This window comes from Pongo pygmaeus, chromosome 7 (assembly GCF_028885625.2).
Source record: "Pongo pygmaeus isolate AG05252 chromosome 7, NHGRI_mPonPyg2-v2.0_pri, whole genome shotgun sequence".
In the NCBI taxonomy this organism is placed as follows: Eukaryota; Metazoa; Chordata; class Mammalia; order Primates; family Hominidae; genus Pongo; species Pongo pygmaeus.
Genome location: NC_072380.2, coordinates 58,671,798 through 58,690,405, shown reverse-complemented (window position 1 = coordinate 58,690,405; position 18,608 = coordinate 58,671,798). Strand labels below are relative to the sequence as shown.

The 18,608-nt window shown below is 38.8% G+C and overlaps 1 protein-coding gene across 1 annotated transcript in view; it reads left to right on the top strand.

Moving 5' to 3' along the window:
• LOC129042073 (POTE ankyrin domain family member A) overlaps positions 1–18,608 on the top strand; it is a 118,466-nt gene that overhangs the window by 63,556 nt on the left and 36,302 nt on the right. The window contains 1 exon segment of the mRNA XM_063668483.1: positions 113–225. The gene's annotated coding sequence lies outside the window, so the exon portion shown is untranslated.

The following is an 18,608-nucleotide window of genomic DNA, read 5'->3' as shown; positions in this document are numbered from 1 at the left end:
TCCATGTAAAACCTTTTTCACTAGTCTCAATTACATGTTACAGTGTTAACTCTTAACAATTTTTATTTTTGTTGAAAAACCTGGCAAGTAACTGATTTTAATTACGTACTAGGTGTGGAGCCTAGGACATCAGAAGTGCAGATAAAGTCTGACTCTTTGAAGCATAGCCAGGGGGCATGGCTAATTCCACATGTCCGCAGGCCTTTCCTAGTGGCTCCAAAACAGGTAAGTTGAACAAATTTTAGAAGTCAAAGAAGCAGTTTATTTAAAGCATTTTATAAATCTAATATCTGACCTGCCTAATTTAGACCAAATACCTTTATTTTACTAGTAAACTTTAAAACTGTCTTTATTTCCCAAAGCTTACTAAAGTCAGATGAACTAAAAGGCATTACAGTTATTTTTATGAAAAACATATTTGATTTAAGCACTCATTGATTTTTAAGCCAATTAGAGCTTTTTCATTTATAAACATCACATACAACATATAAAAATACAAACAGAAGTAGATCCAGTAGTTGTAAGATTTTTTCATTTGCCAGTTTTTGTCAGTTTTGTCTTAATTGGATTACTGGCTTCAGGATGGAGTCCTTTGTGGAAGAGGGCTAGGAAAATATGCGGTTTTTAGGACCTAATAAACAGGCACAGCTGAAAGGCAAAACAGATCCCCCAAAATTTAGGGTCCCAGTTTATACTGGATCCCCAAAAAAGAAATGCTATGGAACAAGACAGTGCAATGATCCTTACCATGCATTTGTTGCAGAGCAATCCAAAACCAATTAGTTCATTTTGTGATCAGCCCATCCCTTACGGGAGCCTTATTTCTCAGTGTGGGGTGGGGACATTTCCATACTTTCTAGGTGACCAAGAACATGTTTCTCTGATTGAAACGTGCAAAGAGCCGAGTATCCGCCCCCCATAACTGTCATTTGCCATCCCCAAAAATATAGCCTTAGATTTTGTGAGCAATCTATCTGCTTTCAATTCCTGGGGTTTCATGAGGAAAACAGAGGTTTTTCCCAAAACCAGGGTCTGTGGTGCCTCCTCTGTTTTTCCCAAGGAGTTCCAGGCTGTTAGAAGTTATCTTAGTAACTGATGCACACACAGTTACCTCGTGCGTGCATCAAGAATGGCAAGAAGACAAAATGGAGAAAAACAATTGAGTTAACTGAAAAGAAAAACACCTTTTTTTTCTTTTTTCTTTTTTTTTTTTAATGGAAAAATAAGATCCAAGAACAGAAAAAATCGAAAAGGACTTTTAAATATACCTATATCTTGGATATTCTATTTTAATTAAGCTGGCTTTTACCTATAGTGCACTTTAAAAAAAAAAGCCACTTTAAACTCATATTAACCTGACTTAAGCTAGGCCAAACAGCCAATATTTCTGGCTTTTTAACTATTACAAAAGTAATCTCTCAGGTGAAACCAATAAGCCTTAACTAAGGTTATGACAACCACGAGTGTCTGAGGTATTTTCAAAGAGGTAATAAGCGATTTTTACAAAATCTAGACTCTCCACAGGTAGCCCAGAGAAGGGAAGATTCAAGATGGATGTCGAAAGTTGTTCATGGAGGGAAAGAGAATAAATGACAAAGATCACACAGATATCAAACAGGAAAGGACTCATTCTCTGAGCCAAGAATTGAAACCAGGCTGCCACTGTAAAAAGGCAAAGTCTTAGCCACTAAGCTACAGCATTAGGTAGTTTCCATTGCTCTTCACAGAAGGAGCCTAGAGCAGCCAGTTTCAAACTTGCAAAGGCTTTTAATTGCTCAAGATAATTTTTAGTACTATGACACGAACTCCACAATTCCTGTCCTCCAGATGGTGGAGACCAAGAGGAAGTACTACCGTGTGGTAACAAGCTCCCAAGGACATAAAACTAAATGAGAGGGAATCCCCATCCATTTTTTTTTTTTAATGTTTTCAGACACCTGCAGCAAAGTTTGTAATTGACCAGTTTGCTGGACTGGCTTAAACAGTGAGCTTATGGGGGTCCTAGGCCTGCATTCTATCCTGTAGTACCCGTTTTTATGACAAAATGATCCCAATTCATAGCACAAAGTACACCACATTTGCTACAGTTTAAGACTAGTCTCACAAATCCTTTTTTTCATTAATGAAAACTTTGCAGAGGAGACAGTGATTTTTACCATTTCTACAGCTAGTTTGCATAGATAGAGGCCAGAAATCTGAGGGTACCCTTTTGGAGGCATGTCAAGCTTTTAGGTTCCCTTTCCCTTAGTGATCCTAGCAACCCTGCTTGCTGCCCATAGCCTTGGCCAAGCCACATTACAAAGGAAAATTACCTTTTTCTATTTCATAAAACCTATTTCTGTTTCTTAAAACCATAGGCAAAAGCCTTTCAGTTTTGCAAGATGCTTACAAGAGGTTGCATGGGGTAACGAAATTAACATTTTCTATTCTGGCCAATGCAAAATACATGTGACAAAACTCTACTTAGTGCCCAATATTGAACCGGCAAGGGTCAGACTTGCCTCAGATTGGGCCCTGTCATCCACTGAAAGTGAGATGGAATGAGCTTCCAACCAGGAATTTCAATATGTGGACTCTGGGCAAGATGAAAGAGCAGACAGTTGCCCTGAGTAACAGAAAAGCTAGAAAAGGGAAAAGAGAAAAATATTGCCTGTGGTGGGGTGGGGAAGGCAAAGAGCTCAGGGAGGCCAGAGAAGGACCTACCCATTGCAGTAACACTGAATTAAAGTTCAGGGGGCTGCTTATCCGTCGTGAAGGGATCCTTTTTAGGAGTACCATCAGCTCTCCTTTCCCTATTTGAGGAGAAAAACAGTTCCCCATGTCCCATGATCCTTTACATGCCGAATCCTGTCATCCACAGCCATCAGCAGAGTGCAAGGCAGATTTAATTTCTTTAATCATTCTCTTAAGCTGTTTGTTTTTCCGTAAAGTCTTTAAAATACTGAAGTATTTTTAGAAGCTTTTGCATATCAACAGACATCCTTCAGTGAGACTGATGTAAGAGCCCTTATTTTCAAATCACTTCAGTGCAGGGTTGTTCATTTAAAATGTTCCACTGTAAGTTATCTTTAGTTAAGATTTTGCCATTTCTGTAAGACTTTGCTGCTTCCGGGGCTTAATACTTACGCGTGTGTAAGCCAGAACTCATTTCTTCAGAAATTAAGGATGCCATTTTTACCACAAATATTGGCTTTGCCATCAGGTTCCCTTCATCAGCTTAGCCAGTGATTTTTTTCCTACCTAAGTGCACAAGAAAAATGAAACAAAGGGGTAGAACACAAAAATCCCTGCAAATTTCCAAAAGCCAAATTTTACGCCCCCTGCAATATTGCCATTTACCTGGGTTCTTTTTGACCCTGTCAGATGTAAGAGGCCTCTAACTGGATCCAAGCCAGTTAATTACCATATTCTATCCTGGACCCAGTCCAGTTTTGGTCACGACTTCCAAACCCAGTTTGGATCAGAAATTTGCTCAAAGAAACTTGGAGAGCTCAAAACACAAATCTGTGGAACTTCAAAATCTGAGAACTTTCCACGATCCCCAGTTGCTGCGAGAAAGCAGTGGGCACAGTGGACCCGGCAGGTACCTTGCTTGGTCACTCAGCACTCCTGGGAGTCATTAGAAGCTCTGCTTCAGATCCCACTTCTGATGCCATCTGTTAAAAGAAAAACTTTAGCCAAATTAAATTTAAAAGAGTTTAATTGAGCAATAAACGATTCATGAGTCAAGCGGCCTCCGGAGCCAGAGTAAGCTCAGAGACTCCAGTGCAGCCAACATGGTGGAAGAAGATTTATGGACATAAAAAGGAAAGTGACATAAAAAATATAGTAGTGAGGTATAGAAACAGCTTGATTGGTTACAGCTAGGAATTTGCCTTATTTGAACAGAGTTTGAATGGTTGGCTGTATATGGCCAATAGTCTGTCGTTGGCACAAGTGTAGGCTGTGGTCTGTTTATATGTCCACTTGTTTTACAGGGAAGCCTTTAGGCTGAACTTAAAATATATAAGGAGGCAGCTTTAGGCTAAACCTGATTTAACAAAGTTATACAAGTCAATTTTGTCATCTTTGGCTTTTGGTTTTTGGCTTTTATGTTGCTTTAAAATTTTTAAGAGTTGATGAATGCCTGCCCACCCCTATTCCTGTCTGGCCTAGAATATGTCGAAGAAAAGAGTCAAACTTTGTAAAATATTTGAAGAGATTTATTCTGAGCCCAATTTGAGCTACCATGGCCCATGACGCAGCCTGTAGAAGGTGCTGAGAACATCTGCTCAAGGTGATCGGGGTGCAGCTTGTTTTATACATTTTAGAGAGGCATGAGACATCAGATACATTTAAGAAATACATTGGTTTCGTCCAGAGAGGCAGGACAACTCAAAGTGAGGGGGCTTCCAGGCCATAGGTGAATTAAAAATTTTCTGGTTGATAATTGGTTGAGTTTGTTTAAAGATCTTGGATTCATAGAAAGGGAATGTTCTGGTTAAGGTAAAAATTGTGGAGATCCAAGTTCCTTTGAAGTGTTACAGTGGCTGCCCTTAGAGACAGCAGATGACAAATTTTTCTGATTCAGATTTTAGTTACATCTCTTTAGGATTGGGAGGGTCTTGAAGAAAAAATTCCAGCTATGATAATGGAGATTGTTTACAGATGCACATTCTTCCCCAAAAATAACAGCTTTGCAGGGCCATTTTAAGATATGGCAAATAAACATGTTTTGGGGTAAAATATTTTGATTTTCTTCCTTGCCTCATAATGTTATGCCAGAGGCAGGTTGGAAAATATGTCATGATATATAGGGTTAAATAAAACCCTTCTGATGAGAATTTATGATTTGTAGGGCATGGCTCTCCAGACCCCTTAGATAGGAATGTGGGCAAGATAAAAAAAAAAATGAGTTTAGTCCTCAAACATTTAAATTGGCTATAAGTCTTTTGGCTTTAAGTCTGTTGGCCATAGGGGCCCTGTCAAGGAACAGAATGAATCCAGGGCAGGTAGCTTCACCACCCTTGCAACAGGGAAAAAATTAAAGTTAGACTTTTTATTTTATTTTTTTTTTGAGACAGTCTTGCTCTGTTGCTTAGGCTGGAGTGCAGTGGCATGATCTCAGATCACTGCAAACTCTGCCTCCTGGGTTCAAACGATTCTTTTGCCTCAGCCTCCCAAGCAGCTGGGATTACAGGCATGCGCCACCACACCTGGCTAATTTTTGCATTTTTTTTGTAGAGATGGGGTTTCGTCATGTTGGCCAGGCTGGTTTTGAACTCCTGGCCTCAAGTGATCCGCCCACCTCTGTCTCCTGAAGTGCTAGGATTACCGGCATGAGTCACCAAGCCCAGCCAAAGTTTCACTATTGATGTTGCCTTGCAAACGTTTGCCAGAAAGAGCAGGATGTAAAGCACAAATAAAATTCTAAGTCCCCCAACTAAGTAGATTTCTCAGTCAAGGAGGACCAAACAAACCTGAAAAACTAGTTCAGGCCATGATGGTAAGTGGGGTCAGACATGTCTCATTGTACCTTTCTGTCCTTGGAGTTGAGGCACAAGTGAACAGCATTAACATTATAATTATAACTGACAAAACAGCCTCTTTGTAACAAGAAGACCAACTCCAACCTGACTGTGGCATAACTTCACACGACAAATAACAGGCCTTAAAAGAAAATCAAAGTATTTTACCCCAAAATATATTTTTTGACATATTTTGAAATGGGCCTGCAAATCTGTCTTTTGATAAAATATACATTCTGTAAAGAATCTCCCTCCCTTACTGGTCCTCTCCTGAGAGTCTGACACCTATGATAAGAACATTCACATATATTCTTTCTGAAACCTGCTATCTAGAGGCTTCATCTACATGACAAGAACCTTGGCTTCTGCAACCTTCCCCCTTAACTGAAGTTGATTCCAGCTAGGTTGCACTAATTTACATTGTATATGCATTCACTTTTTTCTTTTTCTTTTCTTTCTTTTTTTTTTTTTTTTTTTTTTTTTTTTTACTTTTTAATAGTGGCCATTCTGACTGGTGTGAAATGGTATCTCACTGCAGCTTGAATTTGCATTTCTCTGATGATTAGTGATGAGCATCTTTTCATAAGCTTGCTGGCCACTTGTATGTTTTCTTTTGATGAATATCTTATTACATCCTTTGCTTGCTTTTTAATGTTTTTTGTTGTTGTTGAGTTGCTTGAGTTCCTTATAGATTTTTGGATATTACTGCTTTGTCAAATGCATGATTCGCAAGTATATTCTCCCATTCGTTAGGTGGTCTGTTTGCTCTGTTGATTATTTCTTTTGCTGTGCAGAAGCTCTTTGGTATAATATAATCTTATTTGTGTATTTTTTGCTTTTGTTGCATTGACTTAGTTATAAATTCTTTGCAGAGACCAGTGTCCAGAAGAGGTTTTTTTAGTTCTTATTCTAGAATTTTTATAGTTTCCAGTCTTACCTTTAAGTCTTTAATCCATTTTCTGTTAATTTTTATATATGGTGAGTGATAGGGGTCCTGTTTTATTCTTCTACACATGGCTGTTTAATTTTTTTAGGACAATTTATTGAATAGATTGTTTTTTCCTCATTGTGTATTTTTGTTGACCATGTTGAAGATTACTTGGTTGTAGGTGTAAGGGCCCTGTTCTGTTCCATTAGCCAGTTGGTATAATTCTGTACCGTCATCATGCTGTTTTGGTTACTACAGTCTTATAGTATAATATGAAGTCAGGTAATATGATGCTTCCAACTGTGTTGCTTTTGCTTAGAATTGCTTTGGCTGTTTGGGCTTTTTTTGTTCTATGTGAATCTTAGAATTGTTTTACTAATTCCTTGAAAAATGATGGTAATAGTTTGACCAGAATGCATTGAATTTGTTTTATTTCCTTGGGCAGTATGGTCATTTTAAAGACATTGATTCTTCCAAATACGTGGTTATAGGATTTTTTTATACGTTTGTTTCATCTATGATTTCTTTCATCAGTGTTTTGTCTTTACTCAGAGTATACTTCTCCTAACACAGATCTTCTACCTCCTTGACTAAAATGAACATCTAAGTATTTCATGTTTGTGTGACTATTGTAAATAGGATTGAGTTCTTGATTAGGTTTTCACCTTGAATGTTATTGGTGTTTAGAAATGATACTGCTTTTTGCACATCGATTTTGTATCCTGAAACATTACTGAAGTCATTTATAAAGTCTAGAAGTTTCTCGTACGAGTCTTTAGGGTTTACCAGGTATAAGATCAATAAGCAAACAAAGATCATCTGACTTTCTCTTTTCCAATTTTGGATGCCTTTCATTTCTTTCTCTTGCTTACTTGCCCAGTCTAGGACTTCAAGTATTATCTTGAATAGAGGTGGTAAAATTGGGTATCCATGTTGTGTTCCAGTTCTTAGGGAGAATACTTTCAACTTTTGCCTGTTCTGTATGATGTAGGCTGTGGATTTAGCATACATGACTTTTTTTATTTTGAGGAATGTTCCTTCAGTGCCTCATTTGTTGAGGAATTTTTTTATCATGAGGAGATATTGGATTTTATCCAATACTTTTTCTGCATCTGTTGAGATGATCATAGGGTTTTTCTTCATAGTTCTCTTTGTGTTGAATTACTATTTGTTGATTTCCTTAAGTTGAACCATCCTTGCATCCTTTGAATAAAACCCACTTGTATGTGATGTATTACCTTTTTGATGTGCTGTTTTACTTATGTCTGGTAACATTCAGCTGTGAATCTGTATGGCCCTGGGCTCCTTCTAGTTGGGAGATTTTCTAAATTACTGTGTCAAATTAATTACCTATTATTTGTCTGCTCAGGAATTTTATTGTTTCCTGTTTCAGTGTTCTGAGGTTGTATGTATCCAGGAATTTATGTTCTGTAGATTTTCTAGTTTTTGAGCATATGCTCATAGTAGTCTCTAATAATCTTTTGTATTTTTTTGGTATTATTACAGGAGTTATTAAATTATTTTAGGCAGCCAGAAAGGGTAAAAGAGTCCTCAGTAAGGCTTTATCTTTTAATAAAAAAGCAGCCCCCAAAACATTTCTTTTTTCAAAAACAGTGGCCTGAAAAACCATAGCTGCAAGCATTGATATGCAGGCTACAGGTTTGCATATGTAAATGCAGGTAGCTAAGAGCCAGGTCCACCCGATATGGTGGTTCCCACTACTTTTTCTTTGTTGCCACATGTATGGACATCATGGTGGGGAGTCAGGTAGAGGCCACCTGTACAGGTGTCATGGCAATCAGCTAGATGGCTGAATTTGCATAATAAAAGGCCAGTTTTATTGCAGGTTATGCGAATGACATACCTGGTCAAACCACTCCCCTGGAACCTATGCAAATCAGACATCACCTCCTTGAATCTCCCAATATAAGCGACTGCTTTCCCTCCCTCTGTACGGGGGAGCTGTTCTCTTCTTTCTTGCCTATTAAACTTTCTGCTCCTTAATCCACTCCACATGTGTCCATGTCACTGATTTTCTTTGTGCAAGACCAAGGACCCTGGGTGTTTCCCCAAACAACAGAGCCATGTCAGTATCAGTTGAAATGTCACCTTTACTCTTTTTGATTGTGCTTATTTGAATGTTCTTGCTTTTTTTTGTTTGATCTAGCTACCAGTTTGTTAATTTTGTTTGTTCAAAGAGCCAACTTTTCATTTTGTCGATCCTTTGTATCTTTTTTCATTTCAGTCTCTTTTCGCTGGGCTGCGATGTTTGCATTTTTTGTTGTTATGCTGGCCTTGGGTTTGGTTTGTTTTTATTTCTCTAGTTCTTTGAGGTGTGACATGGGTTGTTATTTTGAGCTGTTTCTGTCATTTTGACATAATTAATGCTGTAAACATTCATGTTAGCATTCTTTTTGTTGTATCCCAGAGGTTTGGGTATTTTTGTCTCTATTTTTATTCTTTTCAAAAATTTTTTGATTTCTGCATTAATTTTTTGGTTTACCCAAAGATCATTCAAGAACAGTGTTTAGTTTCCATGTATTTGTGTAGTTTTGAGATTTCCTCTTGGTATTGATTTCTAATTTTATTCAAAATTACAATAGGATTACTGTGGTCTGAGAAGATACTTGATATTATTTTGGTCTTTTTACATTTATTGAGACTTTCTTATGGTAAAACATATGCAGTATTTTTGAGAATGTTCCATGTGCAGATGAGAAAAATATATGTTTTGTAGTTGTTGAGTAGAATGTTCTGTAGGTGTCTATTTGATCCATTTGGTGTAAAGATCATTTTAAGTTCAGAGTTTGGTTGTGGATTTTTAACCTTGATGATTTGTCTGCTGCTGTCAGTGGGGTGTTGAAGCGCCCTGCTATTACTGTATTGCTGTCTGTGTCTTTCCTTCAGTCTACTCATATTTGGTTAATGAACCTTGGTTTCCAGTTTGGGGTGTATGTGTCTTAAGAATAGTTATATCTTCTTGTTTAATTGAATTCTTTATATAATAACCTCTTTTTTTGTTGTTGTTAATTTAATGTCTGTATTATCTGATAATAGTACAATTGCTCCTGCTCATTTTTGTTTTCTGTTTGCATGGTACACCTTTATCCACCACTTAACTTTGAGTCTGAGTGTGTTGATTCATTAGGTGGTTTCTTCTTGGCAGCAAATGGCTGAATCTTGTTGTCTTAAATTCAATTTGCCATTCTCTATCTTTTAAGTGGAGCACTTAGGCCGTGTACATTCAAGGTTTATATTGATATATAAAATTTTATTCCTATCATAATATTGTTATCTAGTTTCTTTGGAGTCTCAATTGTGATTGCTTCATAAGATCTGTGAGGTTTGTATTTATATATATTTTTTAACTTTAAAGATTATTTATTTATTTATTTCGAGACTGGGTCTTGCTGTGTCACCCAGGCTGGTGTGCAGTGGTGCGATCTCAGCTCACTACAACTTCTACCTCCCGGGTTCAAGTGATTCTCCTGTCTCAGCCTCCTGAATAGCTGGGATTACAGGCACATGCTGTCACACCCACCTTATTTTTTCTATTTTTAATAGAGATGGGGTTTCACCATGTTGGCCAGGCTTGTCTCGAACTCCTGACCTCAAGTGTTCCACTCACCTCGGCCTTGCAGAGTGCTGGAATTACAGGTGTGAGCCACCATGCCCGGCTAATAATTATTTTTGATGCAGAGGTACATGTGATTGATTGTTGCAAGGGTATATTGTACCCAGTTAGTAAGAATATCACGCAGTAGGTAGTTTATCAACCCATAACCCCCTTTCTTCATCCCCAATCTAGTAGTTTACACTGTCTGTTGTTCCCATGTTTATGTCTCAGTGTGCTGAATATTTAGCTTCCACTTATAAGTGAGAACATGTAGTATTTTCTGTTTCTGTGTTAATTTGGTTAGGATTATAGCCTCCAGCTTTATCCATGTTGCTTAAAAGAACATGATTTTATTCTTCTTTTGGCTGTGTAGTATTCCATGGTGTATATGTACCACATTTTCTTTGTCCAGTCTACTGTTGAGGGGCATCTGGGTTGACTTTCCATGCCTTTGCTGTTGTGAATAGCACAGTAATAAACATACAAGTGCATGTGTCTTTTGGTATATTGATTTATTTTTGAGCATATTCCTAGTAATGGGATTGCTGGGTCTAATGGTCGCTCTGTTTTAAGTTCCTTGAGATATCGCAAAACTGCTTTCCCCACCAACAGTGCATAAATATTCTCTTTTCTCCACAGCCTCACCAGCATCTGTTGTTTTTTTGACTTTTTGATAATAGCCATTCTGACTGGTGTGTGATAGTATCTTATTTAGTTTTGATTTGGATTTCTCTTATGATTACTGATGCTGAGAAGTTTTTTTATATATTTCTTGGCCACTTGCTTGTGTTTTTATAATGGTAGATTCTTTTATTTCCATGTTTAGAACTTCTTTGAGCATTTCTTGCAGGGCTGGTCTAGTGGTGACAAATTTCCTTAGCATTTGCTTGTCTTTGAAAGACTTTGTCTCTGTTTCATTTGGCAGGATATAAAATTTGGGGCTGGTATTTTTGTTTTAAGAAGGCTTAAATAGGTCTTTAATCTCCTGGTCTGTAAGATTTCTGCTGAGAACTCTGCTGTTAGTCTGATGGCATTTACTTTATAGATGATTTGATGCTTTTCTTTAGGTGATCTTGTGATTTTTTCTTCATGTTGACTTTGGATAGGCTGATGACTACACGCCTTGGTGATATTCACCTTGTAAAGTATCTTCTAGTTGTTCCCTGAACATCTTGCATTTGCATATCTACATCTCTATCAAGACCATGAAAAATTTCCTAAAGCGTTTCCTCAAATGTTTTCCAAGACTTTAACTTTTTTCTCTCTCAGGCATGCCTATAACTGGTGGGTTTGGTTGCTTTACGTAATCCCATATTTTTCAAAGGCTTTGTTCATCTTTATTGTTGTTGTTGAGATGGAGTTTCGAACTTGTTGCCCAGGCTGGAGTGCAGTGGCATGATCTTGGCTCACCGCAACCTCTGCCTCCTGGGTTCAAGTGATTCTTCTGCCTCAGCCTACCGAGTAGCTGGGGTTACAGGCGTGTGCCACCATGCCCGGTTAATTTTGTGTTTTTAGTAGAGATGGGGTTTCTCCATGTTGGTCAGGCTGGTCTTGAACTCCTGACCTCAGGTGATCGGCCCACCTCGGCCTCCCAAAGTGCTGGGATTACAGGCATGAGCCACTGCGCCTGGCCCAAAGGCTTTGCTCATTTTTAAAAATACTTCTTAAAAAATTTTTTTGTGTGAGTAGGTGAATTTGAAAGATCAGTCTTTATGTTCTAAAATTCTTCTGCTTGGTCTAGGATGTTGTGAAAACTTTTGACTCTGTTTAACTTTGCATTTTCAGAAGTTCTGTTTTTTAAAATCTGTCTTTCACATTTTAAATTGTTTTTTGGTGTTTTGTTGTGTTTAATTTTTAACTTTTATTTTAAATTCAGGGGTACATGTGCAGGATGTTAGGGTTTGTTACATAGATCAACATATGCCATGTTGATTTGTTGTACAGATCATCTCATAACCCAGGTATTAAGCCTAGCACCCATTAGCTATTCTTCTTGATCCTCTCCCTTTTCCCACCCCCTTCCCTCTTACAGGTTCTAGTGTGCTGGATATTAGTACTGGGAGCACTATCCAGTGCTGGATATTAGACCCTTTGTCAGATGGGTAGATTGCAAAAGTTTTTTCCCATTTTGTAGGTTTTCTGTTTACTGTGTTGATAGTTTCTTTTGCTGTGCAGAAGCTCTTTAATTTAATTAGATCTTATTCATCCGCTTTTGCTTTTGTTGCAATTGATCTTCATCATGAAATCTTTGCCTATGCCTGTGTCCTGAATGGTATTGCCTAGGGTTTCTTCTAGAGTTTTTACAGTTTTGGGTTTTACATTTAAGTCTTTAATCTATCTGGAGTTGGTTTTTGTATATGGTGTAAGGAAGGTTTCCAGTTTCAATTTTCTGCATATGGCTAGCCAGTTCTCCTAACACCATTTGTTAAACAGGGAATCCTTTCCCCATTGCTCATTCTTGTTAAGTGTGTCAAAGATCAGATGGTGGTAGTTGTGTGGTCTTATATCTGGGTTCTCTATTCTGTTCTATTGGTCTGTGTGTCTGTTCTTGTACCAGTACCATGCTATTTTTGTTACTATAACCCTGTAGTATAAAGTCAGGTAGTGTGATGCCTCCAGCTTTTATTTGTCTTTTTGCTTGGGATTGCCTTGGCTATTTGGGCTCTCTTTGGTTTCATATGAATTTTAAAATAGTTTGTTTCTAATTCTGTGAAGAATGTCAGTGGTAATTTAATGGGAGTAGCATTGAATTGATTAATTGCTTTGGGCAACATGTTATTCTGTTTACACACACACTTGTATAAAGAACTACCTGAGACCGAGTAATTTATAAAGAAAAGAGGATTAATTGACTCACAATTATGCATGGCTTGGAAGGCCTCAGGAGACCTACAATTATGGCAGAAGGTGAAGGGGAAGCAAGGCACATCTTACCTGGTGGCAGGAGATAGAGAGTAAAGGGGGAACTGCCACACACTTTTGAACCATTAGACCTCATTACAACTCACTTATCATGAGAACAACATGGGGAAAACCACCTTCATGATCCAGTTATGTCCCACTAGGTCTCTTTCCTGACATGTGGGAATTACAATTTAACATGAGATTTGGGTGGGGACACAGAGCAAACCTTATTCCACTCCTGGATTCTCCCAAATCTCATGTCCTCCTCACATTTGAAACCAATCACACCTTCCCAACAGTCCCCCAAACTCTTAATTCATTCCAGCATTAACTCAAACATCCAAGTCCAAAGTCTCATGTGAGACTAGGCAAGTTTCTTTCACCTATGAGCCTGTAAAATAAAAAAAACAAGTTAGTTATTTCTTAGATATGATGGAAGTACAGGCATTGGGTAAATGCTCCCATTCCAAATGCGAGAAGTTGGCCAAAACAAAGAGGTTACAGGCCCCATGCAATTGCAGAACCCAGCAGGACATTCATTAAATCTTAAAGCTCCAAAATAATCTCCTTTGACTCCATGCCACACTGACACAAGGCATGGCCTCCCAATGCCTTGGGCAGCTCCACCCCCGTGGCTCTGCAGGGTACAGCCCCTGTTGCTGCTTACTGGGACTAGCACTGAGTGCCTTCGGCTTTTCCAGGTGCATAGTGCTGGTGCAAACTGTCAGTGGATCTACCATTCTGGGGTCTGGAATATGGTGGCCCTCTTCTCACAGCTCCATGAGGCAGTGCTCCAGTGGGGACTGTCTGTGGCGTCTCCAACCCCACATTTCCCATCTGCACTGCCCTAGTAGAGCTTCTCCATGAGAGCTTTGTCCCTGCAGCAGACTTCTGCCTGGACATCCAGGCATCTCCATACATCCTCTGAAATCTAGTTATAGGCTCCTAAACTTTTGCCTTCTGTGCACCCACAGGCTTAACAGCATGCAGAAGCCACCAAGGCTTAGGACTTGTACCCTCTGAAGCCAGTGTCTGAGCTATACCTTGGCCTCTTTTAGCCACAGCTGGAGCTGGAGCAGCTGGGACACGGGGCTCCTTGTCCTAAAGCTGCACAAAGCAGTGAGATCCTGGGCACAGTCAACAAAACTATTTTTTTCTCTTAGGCCTTCAGGCCTTTGATGGGAGGAGCTGCCATGAAGATCTTGAAATGCCCTGAAGACATTTTTTCCATTGTCTTGGTTATTAATATTCACCTTCTCTTATGCAAATTTCTACAGCCAGTAGCTTGAATATCTCCCCAGAAAATGCATTTTTTTCCTAACACATGGTCAGGCTGCAAGTTTTCCAAACTTTTATGCTCTGTTTTTTTTTTAAACATAAGTTCCAATTTCAGACCATCTCCTTATGAAGACACATGGCTATACATGTTAAGAAACAGTCAGGTCATGGCCGGGCGTGGTGGCTCATGCCTGTAATCCCAGCACTTTCGAAGGCCGAGATGGGTGGATCACAAGGTCAGGTGTTCGAGACCAGCCTGGCTAACATGGTGAAACCCCGTCTGTACTAAAAACACAAAAATTAGCCGGGCGCGGTGGCACTTGCCTGTAATCCTAGCTACTCAGGAGGCTGAGGCAGGAGAATCATTTGAACCTGAGAGGCGGAGGTTGCAATGAGCCAAGATCACGCCACTGCACTCCAGTTTGGGTGACAGAACTATACGCAATCTCAAATAAATAAACAGCCAGGTTATATCTTGAATGACTTGCTGCTTAGAAATTTCTTCTGGGATGGGCACGGTGGCTCTTGCCTGTAATCCCAACAGTTTTGGAGGTTGAGGTGGTTGGATCATTTGAGGTCAGAAGTTTGAGACCAGCCTGGCCAACATGGGGAAACGGTATCTCTACAAAACATACAAAAATTAGCTGGGTGTGGTGGCATATGCCTGTATTTCCAGTTATGCAGGAGGCTGAGATATGAGAATTGCTTGAACCCAGGAAGCGGAGATTGCAGTGAGATGAGATCACACCACTGCACTCTAGCCTGGGTGACAGAGCAAATGTCGCTCAGAAAAAAAAAAAAAAAAAAAATTCTTCTGCAGAGATACTTCAAATAATCTCTCTGAAGTTCCAAGTTCCATAGTTCTCTAGGTTAGGGGAAAAATGCTGCCAGTCTCTGCTAAAGCATAGCAAAAGTGATTTTATTTTTGTGGCGGTTGTGAATGAGATTTAAATTATGATTTGGCTCTTGGCTTGCCTGTTGGTGTATGGGAATGCTAGTGATTTTTGCAGATTGCTTTTATGTTCTGAGACTTTGCTGAAGTTGCTTATGAGCTTTTTCTGTGAAGCTGTTGGGCTGGGATCACGGAGTTCTATTGAAATAGAATCATGTCATCTGCAAACAAAGATAGTTTGACTTCTCTTTATATTTGAACCCTTCATTTCTTTCTCTTGCCTGATTGCCCTGGCCAGAACTTCCAATACTATGTTGAATAGGAGTGGTGAGAGAGGGCAGCTTTCTCTTGTGCTGGTTTTCAAGGGGAATGCTTCTATCTTTTGCCTATTCACTATAATATTGGCTGTGAGTTTGTCATATATAGCTTTTATTTTGAGGTATTTTCTTTTAATACCTGGTTTACTGAGAGTTTTTAACATGAAAGGATGTTGAATTTTATCAAAGGCATTTTCTGCATCTGTTCAGATAATCATGTGGTTTTTGTACCTAGTTCGGTTTATGTGATGAATCACATTTGATTTGTGTGTGTTGAATCAGCTTTGCATCCTGGGAATGAAGTCAGCTTGATTGTGATGGATAAGCTTTTTGCTGTGGTGGATAAGCATTTTTGCAGTGCTGGTGGATTCAGTTTGCCAGTATTTTGTTGAGGATTTTTGCGTCAATCTTCTTAAAGAATATTGGACTGAAGTTTTCTTTTGTTATATCTCTGCCAGGTTTTGGTGTACTGGCCTCATAGATTGAGTTTAGATTTTTGGAATAGTTTCAGATGGTACCAGCTTTTCTTTGTACCTCTGGTAGTATTCAGCTGTGAATTCATCTGGTCCTGGGCTTTTTTTGTTTGTTTGTTTGTTTGTTTGTTTGTAGGCATTTATTACTGCCTCAAGTTCAGAACTCATTATTGGTCTATTCAGGGATTTAGTTTCTTCCTGGTTCAGTCTTGGGAGGTTGTATGTATCCAGGATTTTATCTATTTCTTCTAGATTTTCTAGTTTATGTGCATAGAGGTGTTTATAGTATTCCCTGATAGTTGTTTGTATTTCTATGGGGTCAGTGGTGATATCCTTCTTATTATTTCTGGTTTTGTCTATTTGAATCTTCTTTCTTTTCTTCTTCTTTAGTCTAGCTAGTGGTCTATTTTAATATTTTTTTCAAAAAACCAGCTCCTGGATATGTTGATTTTTAAAAGGGTTTTTTGTGTCTCTATCTTTTTTAGTTCAGCCCTGATTTTGATTATTTCTTGCCTTCTTCCAGCTTTGGGGTTTGTTTGCTCTTGGTTCTCTAGTTCTTTTAGTTGTTATTTAGGTGTTGACTTGAGATCTTTCTAGCTTTTTGATGTGGGCATTTAGTGCTGTAAATTTCCCTCTAACACTCCTTTAGCTGTGTCCCAGAGATTCCCAGGTGTGTTATATATTTGTTCTCATTAGTTTGAAAGAACTTCTTGATTTCTCCCTTAAGTGCATTATTTACCCTTTGAGAAGCAGATGGTTCAACTTCCATGTAGTAATATGGTTTTGCGTGAAATTCTTAATCTTGAGTTCTGATTTGATTGTGCTGTTGTCTGAGAGACTGTTGATTATTATTTCAGTTCTTTTGGATTTGCTGAGGAGTGTTTTACTTCCATAATGTGGTCAATTTTACAATAAGTGCCATGTGGTGATAAGAAGGATGTATATTCTGTTTTGGGGTGGAGAGTTCTGTACATATCTATTAGGTTCACTTGATTTAGAGCTGAGTTCAGTTCCTGAATATCTTTGTTAATTTTCCGTCTCGATGATCTGTCTAATATTTTCAGTGGGGTGTTATAGTCTCCCACATTATTATGTGGGAGTCTAAGTCTCTTTCTAGGTCTCTAAGAACTTGTTTTATGAATCTGGGTGCTCCTGTATTGGGTTCATACATATTTTGGATAGTTAGCTCTTGTTGAATTAAGCCCTTTACCATTATGTAATGCCCTTTTTTGTCTTTTTATGGTTTTAAGTCTGTTTTTTTCAGAAACTAGGGTGGCCACCCCTGCTTTTTTCAGCTTTTTATTTGCTTGATAAATTTTCCTCCATCCCTTTATTTTGAGCCTATTTGTGTCTTTGCACATGAGATGGGTCTCTTAAAGACTGCATACCAATGGGTCTTGATTTTTTATCCAGCCTTCCAATGTGTGTCTTTTAATTGGGGCATTTAGCCCATTTACATTTAAGGTTAAAAATATTATGTGTAGGCTGGGCGCGGTGGCTCACACCTGTAATCCCAGCACTTTGGGAGGCCAAGGCAGGCGGATCACAAGGTCAGGCGTTCGAGACTAGCCTGGCCAACATGGTGAAACCCCGTCTCTACTAAAAATACAAAAATTAGCTGGGTGTGGTGGCGTATGCCTGTAATCCCAGCTACTTGGGAGGCTGAGGCAGGAGAATTGCTTGAACCAGGGAGTTGGAGGTTTCAGTGAGCCAACATCGTGCCACTGCACTCCAGCCTGGCAACAGAGCAAGACTGTCTCAAAAAAAAAAAAAAAAATTATTAGGCATAAATTTGATCCTGTCATCATAATGCTGCCTGATTATTTTGTAGACTTGTTTATGTGGTTGCTTCATAGTGACACTGATCTGTGTACTTCAGTGTGTTTTTGTAGTGGCTGGTAATAGTTTTACTCTTCCATATTCAGTGCTTTCTTCAGGAGCTCTTGCAAGTCAGGTCTGGTGGTAATGAATTCCCATAGCATTTGCTTGTCTGAAAAGGATCTTATATCTCCTTTCTTATGAAGGTTAGTTTGGCCATGTATGAAATTCTGGATTAGAATTTCTTTTCTTTAAGAAAGCTGAACATTGGCCTTCAATCTATTCTGTCTTATAGGGTTTCTGCTGAGAGTTCCACTATTCATCTGATGGGCTTCCCTCTGTAGATGATGTGTCCTTTCTTTCTGGCTGCCCTTAATATGTTTCCTTCATTTGGACCTTGGAGAATCTGATGTTTATGTGTCTTGGGGATGATCTGTGGATTATCTTACTGGGGTCTCTGCATTTCCTGAATTTGAATGTTGGCCTGTCTAGGTAGATTGGGGAAGTTCATCTCGGTGATATCCTGAAATGTGTTTTCCAAATTGGTTTTATTATCCCTGTCTGTTTCATGTACTCCAGTTAGTCATAGATTCAGTCTCTGTATAATCCCATATTTCTTTGAGGTTTTGTTCATTCCTTTTTATTCTTTGTTATGTCTTCTTGCCTGCCTATTTCAGAATGCCAGTCTTCAAGCTCTGAGATTCTTTCCTTTGCTTGGTGTATTCTGCTACTAATACTTGTGATTGCATTGTGAATTTCTCGTAGTGTGTTTTTCAGCTCTATCAGGTCAGTTATGTTCCTCTTTGTACTGGCTATTTTGGCTGTCAGCTCCTGCATTGTTTTATCATGATTCTTAGCTTCCTTACAATGGGTTA